The sequence below is a fragment of the Balaenoptera musculus genome, chromosome 2, assembly GCF_009873245.2.
Source record: "Balaenoptera musculus isolate JJ_BM4_2016_0621 chromosome 2, mBalMus1.pri.v3, whole genome shotgun sequence".
In the NCBI taxonomy this organism is placed as follows: domain Eukaryota; kingdom Metazoa; phylum Chordata; class Mammalia; order Artiodactyla; family Balaenopteridae; genus Balaenoptera; species Balaenoptera musculus.
The window spans coordinates 127,243,707-127,263,552 of record NC_045786.1 but is presented as its reverse complement, the minus strand read 5'-3'; the positions used below and the strand labels follow the sequence as shown (position 1 = coordinate 127,263,552).

Below are 19,846 nucleotides of genomic sequence, written 5' to 3'. Positions count from 1 at the left end.
GCAAGTCAAATCACCTTACTCTTCTGCTCAAAACTCTCCAGTGACTCCCCATTTCACTCAGAGTAAAAGCCAAAGTTCTTAAAATGGTCCACCAGGCAGACACTACGTGATAAGCTCCCCAAACCTCTATAACTTCATCTACTGCTACTTTGTGGCCTTCTCACTGGTCCTGGAACAGACCAGGCACACTTCTGCCCAAGGCCTTCGCTGGTCCCTCTGCTGGAACACTACTTTCTAAAATACTATAGCTTTGTTATGTTTAGTGTTTGCCTCCTAATAGGATATAAGCTCCATAAAGGCCGGATTATTTTCTTTATTCTGTTCACTGACGTAGCTATGGAGCCTAGAACAGTGTCTAGCACACAGTAGGCATGTATTATGTTGAATGAATGAATGAATTTAATTAAACATTTAATAGTTTCAATTTCATAATTTTCTTTTAATATTTGAGACTTTTACCAAATCCTGAACATTTCTGTTGCTCCTAGAAAAGGTCCTTTGCACTTGAGGAATACAAAGGTCCCAGCCTGATCTCCTGACCCAACCCAAATCCAGCAGCCCCAGGGAAGCTAGGGCCATCCTACCTTTGGCCATCATTGGTTCTGCTCCTGGAGTCCACTTAGCACTTACTGGGAAATATCTAATACCTCTCCAAACACATATATTTTGTTCCCCCACCAAGACAAGAAACCCTTTGGCAGGACTTGCAGTAAGTATTCAACACAGTCCTGGATACTTCATACAGAAGCAAAACCTGTTTTTTGAGGGACCTGGTGAACATTTGTAAAGTATTAAGTTTATTAAATTTAAGATATTATACAACACATAACAGGGCACAGGGTTATCTGGGGTAGGCCCCCCTTTTAATGAACAGAGCAGAATGACACCATGATTATTCTGGACTATCCTGTGCCTATTTTGACTGGATTTGTAATTATGCTATTTAGATGTAAATGTGTCTTTCTAATGTGCTTAAGTTTGTTTTTCTTAAAAACTCCTTTGAAACTTTCAGACTATTAATTTTCTTTGAATGAATGGTTTAAAAATCTTAAGTTTTGGGCCTAACAGAAATCGTTTAAAGGGGTCTGGCGCACGTTTTATAAACTGTGCCAATGGTGGGGCATCGGGCTGGGAGGAAGAAACAATTGCTTTATCCCAATAATAGTGGCTTTCTTAAAAAGGACTCACATGAAATCTACAGAGTACAAGAGAAAAAAGACATGGGACACTGGTACTCTAAGTTTAAAAGTACTTTGTACAACATTATTCATCACAAAGAGAATTTTTTAAATCTGTAAATTTACTTTTTGGCAGCTGGAAAGAAATATTAGCAAGCAGGCAGAAGCTGCGGGAATGAGACTGCTGGAAATAGGAGAATTAGGAAAAATAACTCAATTAGTGATCAGTGGGACATGCCAGCTATTCTTAGTGCAGCAGTATAGATTGCCCAATATCTGTAACTGAGAAATACTATAATTTGTTGCCTACTTAATGTGATCAAAACACAAAATAAAATCTTGTGAGCAGGGCTTCCCTGGTGGCGCAGTGGTTGAGAACCTGCCTGCTAATGCAGGGCACACGGGTTCGAGCCCTGGTCTGGGAAGATCCCACATGCCGCGGAGCAGCTGGGCCCGTGAGCTACAATTACTGAGCCTGCGCATCTGGAGCCTGTGCTATGCAACAAGAGGGGCCGCGATACTGAGAGGCCCGCGCACCGCGATGAAGAGCGGCCCCTGCTCGCCGCAACTAGAGAAAGCCCTTGCACAGAAACGAAGACCCAACACAGCCATAAATAAATAAATAAACAAATACTTAAAAATTAAAAATTAAAAAAAAAAATTGTGAACAACTGCTTGTAAACAAAAGCTTAGGGATTTCCAATGGCTAGAAATCTTTGTATACATCATTTCTTTTTCTGTTAAGTAATAAAAGCCAGCGTTTCTTGACTGTTTACTATGTGTCACACCATGGCACTTGCTTTACATGTGCTATTTCACTTAATCAAAACAACCCTGTGAGATAGTTGCTATTATTATCTTCATTTTACAGATGAGGAAAAAGAGATTCAGAGAGTTAAGTAACTTCCCCAAGGTTACACACTAGAAAACAGTGGAGCCTAGATTTGGACCCCAGAGAACTAATCTCAAAAATCTTGTTCTTAACGTTTATATTCTACTGCCTTTCTTCCATTTTGTCTTCAAAACTTATTACTCTTTTCTGTGGTAATTTCAGTGAGCAATTTGTCAGGCCCTATGGTGAGCACTCTTCCCCCAGGTATCTCTATTTATCTCTTATTTGCTAAGATTATACATGCTAAGTTTTTGCGTTATAAGCTGTATCTCATTGAGCAGGATATGTTATTTACTACCCATTTATGAAACTTCAGGTTTTGCTTTTTTTTATTTGTTTGTTTGTTTTACCTTTTTTTCACCTTCCTAATGAGCCTAAGTTGAAATTCTGAGTCTTTTCTTGAACCACGAAAATGTCCTTTTTCTCTTTAGGGAAACATGAAAGAAAATATCTATACCAACAGTCTTCCTTCACAAGCACTTTGTTTACCTATCAGATTTCTCATAATCCTATATTTATTACAATAAGTGCTTCCTGGGAGCACTTATTACAATAATTGCCACAGATTTCAGCATCAGAATTTCACTGTTGTTTTTGGTAGACAGAGACCAGAAACTGGATGTTTCCAGGGATATTTAAGAAAAGATAACTTAAAGGGGGTGGGGGGGGGGCAGAATGGAGGAGAAAAGTGTATAGAAAGGGGGTGACATAATGGCAGGAAGAGGCAAAAAATATATATTTATATATATTCTTATCCTTAAGAATAAACTATTCTGAAAATATTTAGAGAGCAGTCCTTTGAAACTGGGGTCAATCCTAGATGTTTATGGATGAATAAAACAGTGAGCCAGGAGGGACCTCAAGATATCACCTACTTGGCGCTTATAACCCAAAGTCTCACTGGAGAGCCCTAGTAGAGAGGAGAGAAGGAGAAAGGGGTTAAACAGAAATTCCAAGGGCTCTGTACTGAGGGCAGAGGCAGAGCAGGCTTGAGGAAGTATAATTCTGCCTCACTGGGCCACAGCTCCATTTTCTCTGGGCAGGTCTGCTTCCATCTGAACTGACCCACAGGATATCTTTGTGTGGATCAGGAAAGGGCACCCCATGCTCCAGGCCAGTGGACTCACTGCTTGGACAACAGAGTAGTGAGCTGGGTTTCAGCCCTCAGATGGCATTAGTCTAGACTAGACTGGAAGTCAGAAGCAGCTTCTACTCTTGGCACTGTCATTAGCTGTGAGACTCTGAGTCACTCAGTCTTCTGGATCTTCAGTCCCTCACCTTTAAGAAATGAAGGGGCTAGCTGTCACCTAAGGTCCCTTACCTTTTTCCCAATTCTCAAGTGAAATCTGGCAATATCAGTTGGTATATTCCGAAATGTGTCCCTGAACACTAGGATTCTGTGGACTGAGTTGAGCCTTTATTGTTTGTGTGATATTGTATTTTTTTCTCTCACGTTTCTGATGTATTTTGTTCTTTTAATCTTAAGATTACTCTTCTTTCAATTCCAAACTGCTTGATTTTTCTTGAGCCATCAAAAGGTCAAGCCCCACACATCAGCCCCAAACTACCCAAATGTCTATCAACAGAATGGATAACCAAACTAGGTATATTTATTCACAGAAATAAAAGAAAAAAGAAGTACTGCTACCTGAATCAGTCTGGACATGACACCACGTTGAGTTTAAAAAGACACGAAAAAGAACTTATACTTGATTGCATTCAAATGCAGCCCAAGAGGGGCTTCCTGGTGGCGCAGTGGTTAAGAATCTGCCTGCCAATGCAGGGGACACGGGTTCGAGCCCTGGTCCGGGAAGATCCCACATGCCGCAGAGCAACCAAGCCCGTGCGCCACAACGACTGACCCTGCGCTCTACAGCCCGCGAGCCAAAACTATTGAAGCTCACGTGCCACAACTACTGAGCCCACACACCTAGAGCCTGTGCTCCGCAACAAGAGAAGCCATCGCGATGAGAAGCCCGCAAACCACAATGAAGAGTAGCCCCCGCTCGCCGCAGCTAGAGAAAGCCCGTGTGCAGCAACGAAGACCCAACACAGCCAAAAGTAAATAAGTAAAATAAATAAATTTTTTTAAAAATTAAGAAAAATAAATGAATGCAACCCTAAAACAGGGTTAAAACACTATCCTACGGCAGTAAAAGTCAGAATAGTGGTCATCCTTGGGGCAGGGATTATGACTGCAAGAAACTTGGAGCTGGGGCGGGGGGCGGGGGGGTGTGTGCCTGGTAAGGTTCTGTTTCTTGATTTGGATGCTGGTTGCCTAGATATGATCACTTTGTGCCGTACACTTCTGATCTGTGCATTTTTCTGGCTGTATGTAATTATTCAGGAACAAGTTCAAAGAAATAAAGCCACAGGGACACCTACTCCCTGCAAACAAAAGCCATCTACTAAAACTGGACAGTGTAAGTACTGCTACCTGTAGGGAGAAAATTAATTACATTTCATTTAATGTGAATCAGACAAAGAACCACCTGAGAAGCTAAGTGAGAAACATCATTAATTTCCTAAAATCTTCATCCAGAATTTCCTTGATTTTTATAATGATTTCCTCCCTCACATGAAACTGTGGCTATAAGGCAGTATAAAATATTGCTTTTCCCTCTATCTTCATATACCAGTAAAACATTTCTGCTCAAAGTTCTATAACATACATGTACAAAGGCAAAGTTATTAGAAAACATCTGAAAATATCCCAGGATAATCTAATTGGAATATGGAGGCTCAAAATAAATACTTTTGATCAGAATTATCCCAATTACCACATTAATGAAATGATTTGGTTAATGACCAAATCTCTACCTAGATTCTTGCTGTATAGATTAAACTCTGCTAGGTAAGGCCACATAGGTGGTGAAAGGCATTCCAGAAAACGCTGTGCTACAGACAACTCCAAGGAAGCTCCAGGAAAAAAATGCCTTCTCCTTTGCTCTATGTTTGGTTTATCCGTGAATGTTTCGGCACAACACTTCCCTCCTTACGTTATACCAGCTGTCAGATCAGCGATTTCTTTCCCCTCCCCAATGTTCTAGGATCCCTCTTTGATCAATATGGTATACTGCAGGACTGCTCCATTTGATACGTATAAAAAGTGATAGTACACAAAGTTGCATCAGAAGTAATTACACCACTAAATCATATAAGATAACTGGAAACACAGATGGCTTGTTTTCACTCAAAACTTTATGATAACTTCAGCCAATATTGCTGTAGAGTCCCTCTGGTCCCACAGCATGGGGGGTGGGCATTAGCAGTTCTCCCAAATGCTGGAGGACTAATTAAATATTGCTCGAATCATTAGAACTTAGACAAAAAATGTTTCCAGCCTTTGAAATGGGAAGTGGAGGTGGGGGGTATAAGGGGGAGAGGGGGAGCAGAGGACAGTAATAAGCATCCAGTCCCTGAATGCAACATTTAACACCAAACTAGTGATTCAACACAAATGCAGGCCAGGTTTCCAGGATAAATATCACTCCGCAGCACTATTTCATGTTGTATACAGACCTTATAGGGCACCTTAATTCTAATCCTTTTTTTTCTCAGCTAAAAAGATCTTCTTTAATTTACACTTTTAAATAGAAAGCTTTCCCTACTTCAGCCTTGCTCTCAATACTCATCCTTCTAGGTTTAGATGCTCCTTGCAATTCAATGCCCAGTATTCTACTTCTTCCTTCCTCTCAAATTATCCCTTTAACTTGTTTCTACTTATTTTTATAGGCCCGCAAAGCCTCTTCCTCAGAAGAATGTGCAATTCAAAAAGCCCTCTCAACTACTCCCTATATCAAAGTTTAACTACAGAGACCAACAATACCATTTTTCCTGTTTGGGTTTCAGGAAAGATACATTTTAACTAAAATTTCATCACTCATAAATTCCTTCACTAAATCTTTCCTTTCCCCCCCTCCTACACTGGATTGTTTTATATACAATCATAATGTATTCAAACACCCAAAATGTATAATTATATAATCATACAAAGACTTCCTAAAAATATATAATTTTAAATATATAACACACATACTTTATAACTCTGGTATTGGGAGTACAAGCTAAAAAAATGCTGGAGTCTTCTTATTAGTTGTGTTTGCTGTTTCTTGTTGAGAAAGAACGGTAGAGGCTCATCATACAATTGCTATATCAGAGACCACAAACTGTTAACAACAGGATTCTACTGAAGATTGTAAACACATTTAAAACTTTTTCCTTTAAAAGAAGAAAGTTGGAATTGCATAAGCGAAAACCAAAGCTTCTATGCTTTGCCCATAAGGATACACAATTCTTATAACTGGAGTTTTGTACCTCTTAATTAAAAAAAAAAGAAGAAGAATACACGATACTGATTACCTCCAGTTTCCCCATAGGCTTCATCTACCAAACCAGAGCATTTATAAGGTTAGTATTAATGAGTAGTATGAAAAATCCATCTCTCTATAAATGCAGAAAACTTTCTATCCTTCAGAAGACTTGAAAAAATATTAAAATGACTTTAGAGAAGGCTGGTGAAATTTAGTTCTGAACTCAGAAAACCACCTAAGGGATAATTTGTGAATGCCATCTGGGATCCAGGCAGCCTCATCAACAAAAGGGAAAACTGGTTGAGATCATCCAAATCTAAAATTCACATACATTTTTACATCTGGACTGAATTAATCTTTTCTTGGTACCGGCTTTCATGTATTAAAATAATTGTTTGCAGGTTTTAGTTTTTTTTTTTAAAAACCCACAGACTCAGAAATCAAAATCTGCAACATTCAAGTTGAAAACTACAAAGAATTCCTTTATCAAAAAAGTTACTTGTGAGACAGGACTCATTTACACTAAACTCTGAACTTGACAGCTCAGTCAAAAACAATTCTGTTTGAAACTTTCATTTCAAGCATCTGCAGCAAAAGGCTACATGGTCTATTATGTCATAAGTTCTGAAAGCCAAAAGCTTTGTAAGTGTAGTTAAAAGTGGAAACAAAGTTCAGAAATCAGAAAAGCTCTACAACCCACCCCCCTCCCCCAATTCAACTAGACCAGCTGAATGAGTTTCTAAAGAACTTGTAGCTAAAGATTATTACCTAGCACATTGACATTTCGCTTTCAAAAGCAGCGGTCTTCATCCTGGCCCATTCAGTTTTCCTGTAGAGCCAGGAGCACCTTAAATCTGCAAGTTCAAATTATGTATTTGAAGCTGGTAGCTTACCCCTGTTGCCCCACCAAAAAGGAGGGGGTAGCAACAGAGAAAGATTTCCTGTCCCTTGAAATGTTTGGGGCCCTGCAAGAACTGATTACTGTGGTCCATCAGTGTCAGATCTCAGGCACTCTTACAAGCAATTCAAAGGGGGGTGGGGGGGAATTAGTTCATATTACAGGCAGTCTGCTTTCTGGAAAAGATATCCTGCAGATAACTTGATACTAGATATCCCCTGGGGGACCCTTCTCATCTAATAATCCCAGAAGTCCATTTTAATATGAAATGTAAATCCAATATGTTTACAAACATACTGAAAGAGCATTCTAATGTCAGCTGTCTCATACTGTGGAGTATTTTCATTTTTAACGTAATACTTTTATTTCTCAAAACCACACCCAAGGAAAAATGATTAAGTGCCAGAAGTTTTATACGACAAAGGACAACAACACAGGCATCTGTTTTCCTGCCTCTCTCTTCTGGTCTTCTCCCCTCCCCCACTCTCTATCCTGCAGGCAGTTTGCCGGTCTTGGTGCTTGTTAAAATTACCTTCTACAATAGTTTCAGATGCTGTAGATTCTGAAAACCTTCTGATACTTTAACACTGCTGAGTCTAAATTTATGCCCTGCTCTAAGAAGAGAAATCCAAAAGTCAAAAGCCTTTTTAATGACAGATGTATTACGGAAAATTTTCCCCACAAAGTTTTGATGCTGTGAAATATCAACTCCCTGAAATCACAGAAAGGAAATGACTTACATTCTTGCAAAATGAAGCCACTAGCAGTTTTATCCAACAGTATTCTCTAATCCCTAAACTACACCCTGTGGCAACGGGGAGTATTTCGTTCAAGGACTAAATTTAAATAGATGCTTATAAAACCAATAAACAAACATCGTCGGGTCCCAGAGAAGAAGAGACGGAATCCTACATGAGAAATCCAGCAAGAGATACTTTTTCTGCACACTCAAAAAGGCTGGAGAGCACAGGCAAGTTAAAAGCAACCCGAGAACGCTTGCTTAAGTTTTCCTTCCCCGCTGCGGGCAATGCACAACTCCTGAGGGAAATACTGGCAAAACAGATTTTTGCTAAGAAATCCAAACGAAAAGGGTGTCAAGGAGCTAATATTTCTTTGGACACTAGCTACACAACTGCACGGCCTGAAAATCCGCCAACTTTCATTTCAACTTTAAAATGGGCTTATTTTGACAGCTTTCCATTTTTTCCTGCCTTCAAGAAAACGCCCTCACCATTAGGTTATGCTGTCCCGGGACTGGAGGTGCTGCTATAATCCCTGTGGACCTCACCCGGTGGCTCCCAGCTGTCCATCCCTGACAGGTCCTGGCCCTCCCCGATCAGCAGCTGGGGGTCTCCTCTGCCCCGGCCCGGGCCTGCGCTCCGCCAGCTCCACCAGGAACCCAAATTCTGCAGGCCGCGCCCCCCACTCGCATCCCACCAAGGCCCCCTTCCGGCGTCGCCGAGCCCGAGCTCAGCCTCCGGCTCCCCCGACTAGGGGACGATGGGGCAGACCTCGCGCCTCAGGTCCCCTCCCGCAGTCGGGCTGCCCGGGCCGACGCGCGCACAACAGGCGGCACCCAGGAATTCGGGGTTCAGGGGCTGGCCCCACCACCGGGTCACAGCGACGGGGCGCGAAGGGCAGGCGCCCCAAGCCCAGGGCGCCGGCGACCACCGGGAAGCCGAGCACGGGCACCGAGCCCGGGGGCGCAGCCCACAGCCCCGGCCGGCCTCCCGCCCTCGCCGCAGACGCGGCCCCGGAGCTCCTCGCCTCCCCCGCCGCCCGGCTCGGCTGCCCCGGGGCCCCGTCCTCCCTTCCCGGCGTGGGCGAGCTCCGACTCGCGGAAAAGCGACCTTCCAGCCCGGTGCCCGACGCCCAGAGCCGAGGCAGCGACGAGAAGGCGAAGAAAGACGCAGAGAAGGGGACACCGCCTGGGCTGGGGCTCGCGACTTCCAGAAGCCCTCCCGAAGTCCCGTCCAGCCACCGCCACCCGGCCGGCAAGGGGCACAGTGAGCGGCCGGGGCGCGGTGGCCGGGCTGGAGGGGGCGTCCTGGGGAGCCGGGTTCCTGGTCTTACCTCGGAGAAAGCTCGCAGCACCAGGCGTCGGACTCCCGTCAGCTCTCAGTGCCTTCCTGCGGCCGCCACGCCTGCCCCACTGCTCTCAGCCCCTTGGCCTGGGCAGCCGGACGAGTGCTCCGCGTCCGCCCCGCCCCTCGCCCACGCCTCCCGCCCCGCCCCCCGAGGCTCCGCCCCCCGTCGGCCCAGAGGTGGCGGGGGCGGTGGCAGAGCCGCGGGAGCGGAGCTTGCAGCCGCACGTGTAGCGCCTGCAGGCCCCGCCCCGGGCCCAACCAAGCGTCCTGCGGAGGGGTGCCGCGAGTCGGGGGCGGGAGGAAGCCGAGGGCGCCACGCCTCCGGGGTCGGAGAGGGAGGCGAGCCGCAGACGGATGCTGTGTTAGGACCGCGGCGATCTAGGCCTTTCCCCGCGAGACGGAGACGGAGGCGCGAGGGGACACTGTCAGCTACCCGCCTTCTGGCCTAATGGCCCCTTCCGACGCGCGGACCCCCGCTCCCGGGGATCGCTCCCTCCGGAGCCCGGTTGGGCTGGCCGGGGGCGGCAATTTGGCCTGATCTTCGTCTTATTAATTCGGAGCGACTGTGGGGAGGCCACTGAGAGAGGAGGCGGTCCCAGCGGAGGAGGCTTCGTGATTCCTTGCTCCCTCCCGTCCTCCTGTCTCGCACCCACCTGCCCACCCACTACTCAGGACGCCGCTCTTTCGCGGGTTTTATGCTGGATGGAGGGGGCGCCGCCGAGGAAGCCAAGCCTCCCCCGCTAACTCTGCCTCTCCAGGTCTTCAGGTCGACAAGGCCTCTCTATCCGCTGTGTTTTTAGTGCCAGTGACCTCTCAGAAATTATACCTGTCCGCTCTTGATGGTAGCCGAAGGTCGGCGCGTGATGCGAAGGGCCAGTGGAAGATATTTTTTATGGCACTAAGACTCAGGACAGGAGATGGAGATTTCTTTGCCACTTTTAGTTGTTGGGTCTAGGGAAGGGGTGAGTTACGCCTCTCCAGTCAGCCTGCGCCAACTGGACCAGCTTCTGGGGACTGGAGACGAAGAGAGAACCAGCATTCACCTGGCCCCCAGGCCCGCGACCCACAGAGCTCCAACCCGCCCACCCCCAGCCCCCCAGGCTTCTACCCTCCTAGGTCTTCTGTTGCCTGCTGATCCGGTGAGCCCTGGCCAGGGGCGGCAGTAACGCCCCACAGGGCCCCTCACTAAAGGAGCGATGGGGTGGGTCTGCATGTGACAAGGAGACAAGGAAGCAGAGGACCTAAGAAAGGACACCACCCCAGATCAGACTGATGCTAACAGAAGCCAGCTTTAAAATTGCCCTGCTCTTTTGATCCAAACATAAATGTATAAAGCTAGCTGTTATTGGTTGAAAGTATGCCTGTGTGCCTTGTTTGCATGGCAAAAGAAATTCCGTTTTGTGTTCACAGCTGAAGCTTCCTTGGAATAGTTGACTTATTCACAGCTTTTACATTTTGGGAACCATGACATTAGAACTGAATACTAGGAACGGTAATCTTTTTGCCTTTCCACAATTGAAAATACATTCGGAGCTTATTTCAGATAAAGCAGAACAGTTTCTAAGCCTATTGCACTCATGCTTTAAAGTCATGACTCCCGTTATAGGAAGGAGGTCAAGAACCATGTTCCAATGACTACCTTTTAAATTAGCTGTATTTAATTAAAAGACTAAATTTAAATTTTTGTTTAGTAGTTGATTACAATGTTGGCGTTTAAAAAGTGGAGGATTATACTTTTTCTCTCATTTTTGTCTTTAATATGCATTCAGAATGAGTGCATATTGAACAGTAGTTGTTAAGGTCTTAAATTAACTTGATGTGAGACAAGTGAGAAATATAATACTGTCTTGGAAAACAGTTCCTAAATCTAATTTTTTTTCAGGCTTCATGCATAAAAATCTAGCAGATAAAGAATAACATATTGTTAGACTGTAAAACATTGCTGCAATATGAGATGAATAGGTAACCCAAGGAGCAAAATATTTTAAATATGATATCACTTATATGTGGACTCTAAAAAAACCCCAAACTCATAGATATAGAGGACAGATTGGTCAGTTGCCAGAGGAAGGGGTGAGTGGGAGTGGTCAAAATGGGTGAAGGTGTTCAAAAGGTACAGACTTTCAGCTATAAGGTAAATAAGTACTGGGGATGTAACATACAGCATGGTGACTAAAGTTGAAAACAACGTATTGTATATTTGAAAGTTGCTTAGAGGGTAGATCTTGAAAGTTAACACACATGCACACAGAATTTGTAACTATATGAGGTGATAGATGTTAACTTGTATTGTAATCATTTCACCATCTATACGTATATCAAACCTTCATGCTGTATACCTGAAACAAATAAAATGTTATGTCAATTATATCTCAACAAACCTGGAAAAATGGTAAATTTTATGTTATATATCTTTTACCACAATAAAACATCATATTATCACTCCTACTAATGAAAAGAAGCTACAATTACATTGAAAAAAGAAAGAAATCAATAAACCTCTCAGGATATATAAGGCAAAAAAATAAAAAATAAAAAAAACCCCTTTTTTAAAACATGCGTTTAAGATTGGGTTTATTGTCTAGAATTTGATTATAGCAAAACTTACTGTATGAATTTTTTTAAGTATAATGATCATGTTAACAGTATGAATACCTTGATAAACATAGACTCTTAACATGATACACTTTGTAAACTAAGTACTTATTTATTTACTTGTTTATTTATTTTGGCCACGCCACGTGGCATGTGGGATCTTAGTTCCCGGACTAGGGATTGAACCCCAGCCCGCCGCATTGGAAGCACGGAGTCTTAACCACTGGACCGCCAGGGAAATCCCAACTAAGTACTTTAAAACTCTTAAAAATCAGTTTTATAAACCCCTGAAACATCATAAAATTTGGAAAGGATTGCTTTGGAAAACAACGCATAATCCACTCAAGATGGAAATGGAACTGAGAAAGGATGGGTTGTTTTAGATGTTTCTTACCACAGGAAACGTTTTTCTGTGCTTATTACAATAAAGAATGAAGTTTTGTAGGCAAAGTTATATTTTATTATTCTTTTTGATGTTGAGATATAGATTTATTTTCATTGGTATGATGAGATGTTTTCCTAAATATGAGACATTGCCCATCAAGTGAAACATTATCCTAAAACACATCTTAAACTAATACTTTCTCCATAACATATAAATATTAACATAACTGTATGTTTTTGCTTTAGTTTTATCAGGAAGAAGTTATTCGTTCCATGAATGTATTTATTGAGTATGCCCTTACACCAAGCACAGGGTGAGACTGTGGGATTCAGACCTAAAAATAGACTCTTGGAGTAGTTTGAGGGAACAGGTGAGCAGGTAAACAGTTACAATATACTTTTTACTGCTTGCTATGGTAGAGATATGCAGGAGGAGTAATGGGAAGGCCTAGAACCTTCAGGGAGGGCTTCAGACATACCCTGTCAACTGAGATGGGAAGGATGAAGGACAGTTTGGCAACAAGTTGGTTGAGGTGGTGGTTCTCAAACTTGGCAGCATATTGCAACCACCTGGGGACTTTAAAAAGAACTCCTGATGCCTGTGTACCAGGCATATGATTTAATTGGTCTGGGATGTGACCTGGGCTTGGGAGTGTTTTCAAAATCCCCAGATTATTCTAAGTGGAGACACATGTGGGAACCATGGGTTAGGGTATCTTAGGAAGAGAGCGCAGAATGAGCAGGTGCACGGAGACATGGTTTTAAAGGACAATGGCCATAGCCTCATTTTGGAATTGAAGAGGCTTAAGCTTTGGTGGGTGATAGTTACACACTTTTATGGAAGAAACACAGTTGTATAGAAAACTAAGAGATGTGAACTGCTATAATTTACATTCCTTTATAAGTATTGATATTTTCCAAACACCAGAATAGTATGTTAAGAATTAAGATGAGTTCAGTATGTTAGAAGAAAAAAGCTTAGTTATTTTTCATCTTTTATACATAATTCAAGGGAATTTGGGACTTACCGTATGTTTTAATGCTGAAATATAAATTCTAGTCAAAGGGAGAAGCCAGTAATTTGACATATTAGCTTTTAAAGAATACTTTCCCTAAATTAAATACTGTTCATCATTCTGGCTGAAGGTCATAGTAAAGAAATTAGGTTCCTTTTTCTTTTTGGTAATTACTGAAGTTCATTGAAAAAGCAAAACAAAATGCATTTTAAAGCAAAATAAATTTAAGTAAGTCCTACTCTAAGGTCTTAAATGTCCCTTTAGCTAATGTATATCACTTTGAAAGAAAAAAAGAATCACTTGTGGAAACAAATAGTGCAGTGACGTAGTCCTGGTTTTCACTGACTAAAACTCCAAGTGCCCTTTTTATTATTCTCAGCTAGTATATAAATTGTGTTCTGTAAAATAAAAACACCAAAAGATATTTTAATTCTCAAGGAAAGGCAGGAGAATTGATTAACAGTCATTTAATCCAGCTGTCTCATTATTATGTACCAGGAATCCCTAACCAGGAATAGAAACAATTACATTTGACCCCTGAACAACACAAGTTAGAACTGCACAGATCCACTTATATGTGGATTTTTTTCAATAGTTAATACTACAGTACTACAGGATCCGCTATTGGTTGGATCTGCAGATATGGAACTGCAGATACAGAGAAACCACACATATGGAGGAACTGAGGGTATATGTGTATATGTGGAGGGCCAACTATAAATTATACTTGGATCTTTGACTGCACAGAGGGTTGCTGCCCCTAAATCCCACCCCGCACCCCTCGGTTGTTCAAGGGTCAATTGTATCTTGCAGAGACAGCACAGCATTGGGATTAATATTATGTACCTCTAACTCAGGAAGATTTACCTTTACCCAATTTAGAGATACAAACTTGAAAAAGTCTGCATTCATTAAATTCTGTTCTCTTGGCCATCAAATTTTGAGACACTGTTTTTAAATAGGTTAACTTGATTATCCTGGGACAAAGTCTGGTTTTAATACAGTATATAAAAGTTTACAGGAGATACATTTGAAGACCTTCTTTCTTTCTATTCCGTTATGGTTTTAGTTTCACCACAAACACCACATTCCAATTCCCTGAGGGCTTGAATTCTTGATACTCCAGACAAAAGCTTCCAGAAGACCAGGGGCGGGCAGGCCAGGCCCTTTACTCTTGAGGAGAGGCCGTTCTAAGTGGTACAGCGGAGGTATTAGGTACACAAGGTAGGAGAGCCCAGCACAGAGAATTGCACTGAGGTCTTGGAATTAAGTGTGAAAAGAGCACTGCTGCCTTATGCATGGGCTTCACGTTCTAGAGAAGACTGAGGACAGGTAGAAGGGCCCTCATACCAAAAAATGTCTAGTAGAAGGGACAAGACAAGGGGTAGACTGCCTACAGTATAAAACCTCCTGATGTATGCCACTTGTGTGTTTATACAATGGGCCTTTAAGGTCCCAGAGCAGTTTTTCGGTCCGATTCCTTGATTACTCTCCGAAAAGCTGAAAGAAAACATTCCTACCCCCCAGAGATGGAAGGCAATGCCCTCCACTCCCCATTGGGGGAGACAGATGAGAAAGGAAAGGAAGTAGGACTCTGGTGATAGACTGGTTACTCTTGAGTTATGCCTCGGGCACACGCTGATGATCTTTATCTGGGATAGTATTCTAGGTGGCGTCACTTTGAAACACAAATGATAACAGTACAGATGTCACTGAAATTCTCTTCCATATTTAAATGCCATCTTATCGATTTGTGCCTGAGGCACATGAAACATACTGAACTAGAACGGGGGAGGTATGAACGTCCATCTTCCCAAATGAATACAGACTTACAGCCTGGCTGATTCTGGCTTTCTTGAGGGAAAGTCCATTTATGAAGAAGGTTTAAAATCTGTCCAGTCTGTTTTAATTTGGTTACCTTGAGTAGATTGGAGGCATAACGAACATGCTCTTAAACTTGATTTTAGTTGCTTAAAAAAGAATGATGGATAAAAGTACAAATAAGATGTGCTTTCTCTGGAATTTCACTGAGGCTAAAGAACTCTGTTGGTGGGGCCTCCAAGAGACAGCCCTACCCATCTGCAGTGGTTGGGATTTTGGTTATAACACAAGGTCCTGGCGTGCTGGTTATTATTAACTGGTAGGATAAAAGGGAAAAAGTATTTGTGAACACCCACATTAGATCGATGTTTCCCTTTCACCTGATCCTAGTTTAGAAACAAAACCTACATTCACTCTTGTTTGGCTTGCCTATGGAACCTAATGCCAAAAAAATCTTAAGAAATTCTTCTGCAGGCAAAGCAGTGGTTCCATTTTTCTTTTTCAAGGGTAGCCTAATATATCATTCTGTTAGCCTAAACAGAATTCTTATGCTCTAGTTCTTTGAAGAAGGGACACTGTTAATTAGACTATGGAGTTGGAATTAGGAATCATGGATTTGAGATTGTTCTCAAAGGATCTCAGACCCTGAAGTTTAGTTTTGACAGGCCGGGAGAATAAAGTGCTGGTTGGTAGCACTCTTAACTAGATCTTGCTTTGAAGGTAAGACCATTCGGGGTTGGGGGGGCAGGAATAGGCTTTCTTAAACTTGCTTTCTGTTAAAAACTTTTAATAAAGTATTTGTGATTCATATATCATAAGCCAAATATTCTATGTGATTTCTGGAGCAGAAAAACAGAATCAGCAAATTAATGACTTTCTCTTCTGCCAATAGTTCTATATTGGATAATAATTTTTGTCACTTTCACCCCAATTTCTTAAAAAATAATGGGGATATATACCTACTACATGATAATTTTATATACGTACAGATTTAATATACAAATGAATATAAAATAATTTATTATCACATCACTTAGTTTTTTGGTAGCATTTTCACAATCTGAAATTATTTATGAATATATTCACTTGTTTGTCAACTGTCTCTCCATTTAGAATATAAGCTTCAGGTAAGCACAGATCTAACCTCTCTGACTGCTGTGGCCCCAGCATCTAGAACAGTGTCTGGTACATATTTGTTGAATGAATGAATCGCATAAACTGTATGTAGGGAGGGTATGTATGTATGTATGTATGTGTGTGTGTGTGTGTGTGCGTGCAAGCGCACACAGCTGCTTTGAGAGTGAGGTGGAGAAAAGAGAGAAGGCACTGAGATGAGAATGGGAGAGGATTAACATTTGCTGAGATGGTTCTTGGACAGATATCCCAGGTAATGATGAGAAAGAATCAATCCCTTAAGAAGACTTTCAGTTGATTTGAATGGGACATCATACATCAGCCAGTTTACCTAATGTTTATATTTAAAGTATAAACATATGGTATAATTATCAATGTTCTATCTCTACTGATATTCCTTGATGTGTACTTTATTTCTGTGTGAGCCTTCCCCCTGACTTTAACTACTCACACTACAGCCTTTTGAGATAGCAAGAAGAACGTTAGAGGGATTTTAATAGAGCAGTTAATCAATTATTGAATTCCTTGCCAACAAAACATTTTGATGAGATACCCTTGGGAACAGAATGGTTTGAGTTGATCAAGAGGAAACGAAGTGGCCTTGCTTCCATTCCTTGCTGGATTCCCCCACCTCCATGTGAAGTTTAACTGGACCTTGTGTCATCTGGAGCTGCTCCATCTCTGAACACTGGAAACTGCTCTGTCCACCACATCCTGCCCTTCCACCTCTCCCACCAGAGCTGTTGTTTGACCTTGAGACTTTCAGTCACCAACCCGCACCCACCCCCCAGTTCCTTCAGTTTATTAGCTGTTTTGGGCTTCCCTTCTTAACCTTTGAGTTTAATGCCTGGGCTTGCCATTTTGAATATATCCTCCCCTTAGTCTCAACGTCCCATATCTCTTTGACCTTCTAATGCAGCTTTCTTAACAATCCCCAAATTCAGGTCAACTCAATCATCAATGTTCTTGCATTTTGCTTTAAAGTCACTGAGGAAGACTAAGGAAAATCGAATACATGAGTCAATTAGTCATATCACCAAGACAACACTTGCGTCAGTGGAGTGCTCACAGATGTTTGGTCAACTTTTTACTCATTCCTGGTTGGCTTCCTTTTCCTTTCACCACAATGATCGTTCAGATTTTTATGGCTCTCAAGTCCCTCATCCTTCTCTGAAACACTGCCACTCTCAAGGGTTGATCTAGCTTGACCCTTGGCTGGTCACTGGTCTAAGAGGTTTATAAGTATTACCTCATTGAACCCTCATGACAGCCTTTTGACAGAGGAACTGTCATTATCCCTGGTTTACAGATGCCCAGGATCTTAAAGAAAACAAGTGGTTGTGCCTGGATCTGAACTCAGGAAATCTGTCCAAGCTCATGCTTTCTCCCTAAACTGCCTTGCTTCTGGTGCAGAGTTGATCAGGCATCTTCTCACTAGGGCTTTAGTCCTCTCCACTTCCAAGCTTCCATGTATCTTCCTCTTAGGCCATTCTCTCCTGACTCTTCTCAGTCAATTTCCTCCTACCAAAGCTCTGTATCCCCAGTCCCCCCAGCTGCTTGAGGGCCTTCTCCATCATTCATTTATTCACTTAGCAAATTCTTATTAAGTACCTATTGTGTACCAGGTGTTGGGGACACAGAGGTAAACGAGACCTAATCTCCCATCCTGTAGTTAAATTTCAATTATCCACTCTCCCTCTTAAATATCCAATATCTGACCCTCTCCTAGACCCTTCTTTCCACTTACAGAATGTTGAAGTCACTGTATATTTCACACTACATCTAGCACCAATCGTGACAAGGCAGCAGGTATGTGTTAGACAGGTAGATGAACAATTCCAGGTAAAGTCATCAAGGTTTGGAAGTTTGTTCTTAGTCCTCTTTCTGAAAAGTGGTCCACTTGAGGTGATCTGAGCAGACCTGGGAAGGTTCTGAAAACCAACCTTTTGTATGTATGTATGTACGTTATGTATGTATGTATGTATTTCTGTGGCCACACCGCATGGCATGTGGGATCTTAGTTCCCTGACCAGGGATGGAACCTGTGCCCCCTGCGGTGGAAAATGCAGAGTGTTAACTGCTGGACTGCCAGGGAAGTCCAACCTTTTGTCATAATTGACTGACTAGTTGCACTTTAGCTGAAAGTATTCCCACAAAGTTAACCTCAGACTGGTACCTATACAAGAATAGGTACAAGTTTAAGCCCTGTATTCTGCAATTGTGGAAAGAAAGATACAAGGTCTTATTATAGGAATTTCAGCATTTTTAAGGGGAGAGATGTATATTTTTGAGATAAGGCACTTTTCAAACCCCTATTTTGCCACTTCTAATCTGGTGGTTCTCAACCAGTATATGACTTTTGCCCCTCCAGAAACATTTGGCAGTGTCTGGAGACATGTTTAGTTGTCACAGTGCGGTGGGGCATGCGTGGTGAGATGGGTGATACTACTGGTATTTCGTGGGTAGAGGCTAGGGATGCTGCTAAACGTCCTACAGTGTAGGGTACCTCATGATAAAGAATTATTGCCCCTAGTTGAGAACCGCTGATCTAAAGGGTGAACTTGACTGGAACATTTAGGTGCCCTGTGAGTTGGGATGAGGGGAGGTTCCCATCTAGGGATGCTGGCTGAGCCTACTGAAGGTCTGTTGAAAAGAGTTGCTGGAGGTGAGGGATCATTTGGGACTGAAAGAGTGAGGTATTTAGGCTCCGTTTCTCCATCTACTCTCCTAACTTTACCTGGATCTCTTTCTCAGCCCCAAGACTTGATACACATTTTATGTCTTCCTGTATCACCTTTATAAGTATACAGTGATTTTTAAGAGGGAAAGAAAATAGGATAATCTTTTTATCTGACGAAAGTCTTGTTTGCATTAGCATAATTTCTATCTCTGGCTATAAAATTTCTAAGGTGGTAGAACACATCCTCTTTGTCAGCTGAGGTATGGCAAGATTTATCTCAATTCATATTAAATGATAGTGATAGAGAAGAAAAAATTTGGAAACGCTGAAGCTTTTCACTTCAGTGAAGAATCAACTTACTGAACTAAAATTAGTCTTAAGGAAAAGTTACATTAATAAAATATAAACTTTATAATTTAACAAGACCTGACTAGTTATTAGTTCTCACAATGAATAATAATTGTAATTACTTAAATAATTTGCTAAATTTTATTTTAAAATAGTGTGATAGAAATGTACTTAATAGATTAAATATTAAAAATTGTTTTGAACAAATAGCTATTGACAAATACTACATAGAAATGAACTTTGAAAGGATTATTAGGGCTATCAAAAATTATTTGCATAAATCATATTGATCACATTCATATTGACTACAGCCACTTCCTTGTCTCTGTATTTCCTTCCATTATTCTTCATATCACTAGCATTTTAAAATAAAGAATATATATGTATACATTCAAATATATTCAAATTCTCATGAAAGCAAAACCCAAGAAAAATAGCTTTAAAAAGACATCAGTAAGTACCTTTTACAAATATTGCCCGATTTCCACTTAGACTTATTA

General features: G+C 41.9%; 1 protein-coding gene across 6 annotated transcripts in view; it reads right to left on the bottom strand.

Moving 5' to 3' along the window:
* The window catches only part of FRMD6 (FERM domain containing 6), a 266,485-nt gene that overhangs the window by 81,834 nt on the left and 164,805 nt on the right, over positions 1-19,846 (bottom strand). For 2 of the 6 annotated variants that reach the window (XM_036842781.1, XM_036842780.1), the window contains one exon: positions 9,355-11,707. The gene's annotated coding sequence lies outside the window, so the exon portion shown is untranslated. Of the gene's footprint in view, positions 1-9,354; positions 11,949-19,846 lie in introns of those variants that run through there. The other 4 variants (XM_036842783.1, XM_036842784.1, XM_036842782.1 and 1 more) reach the window with 2 other exon arrangements.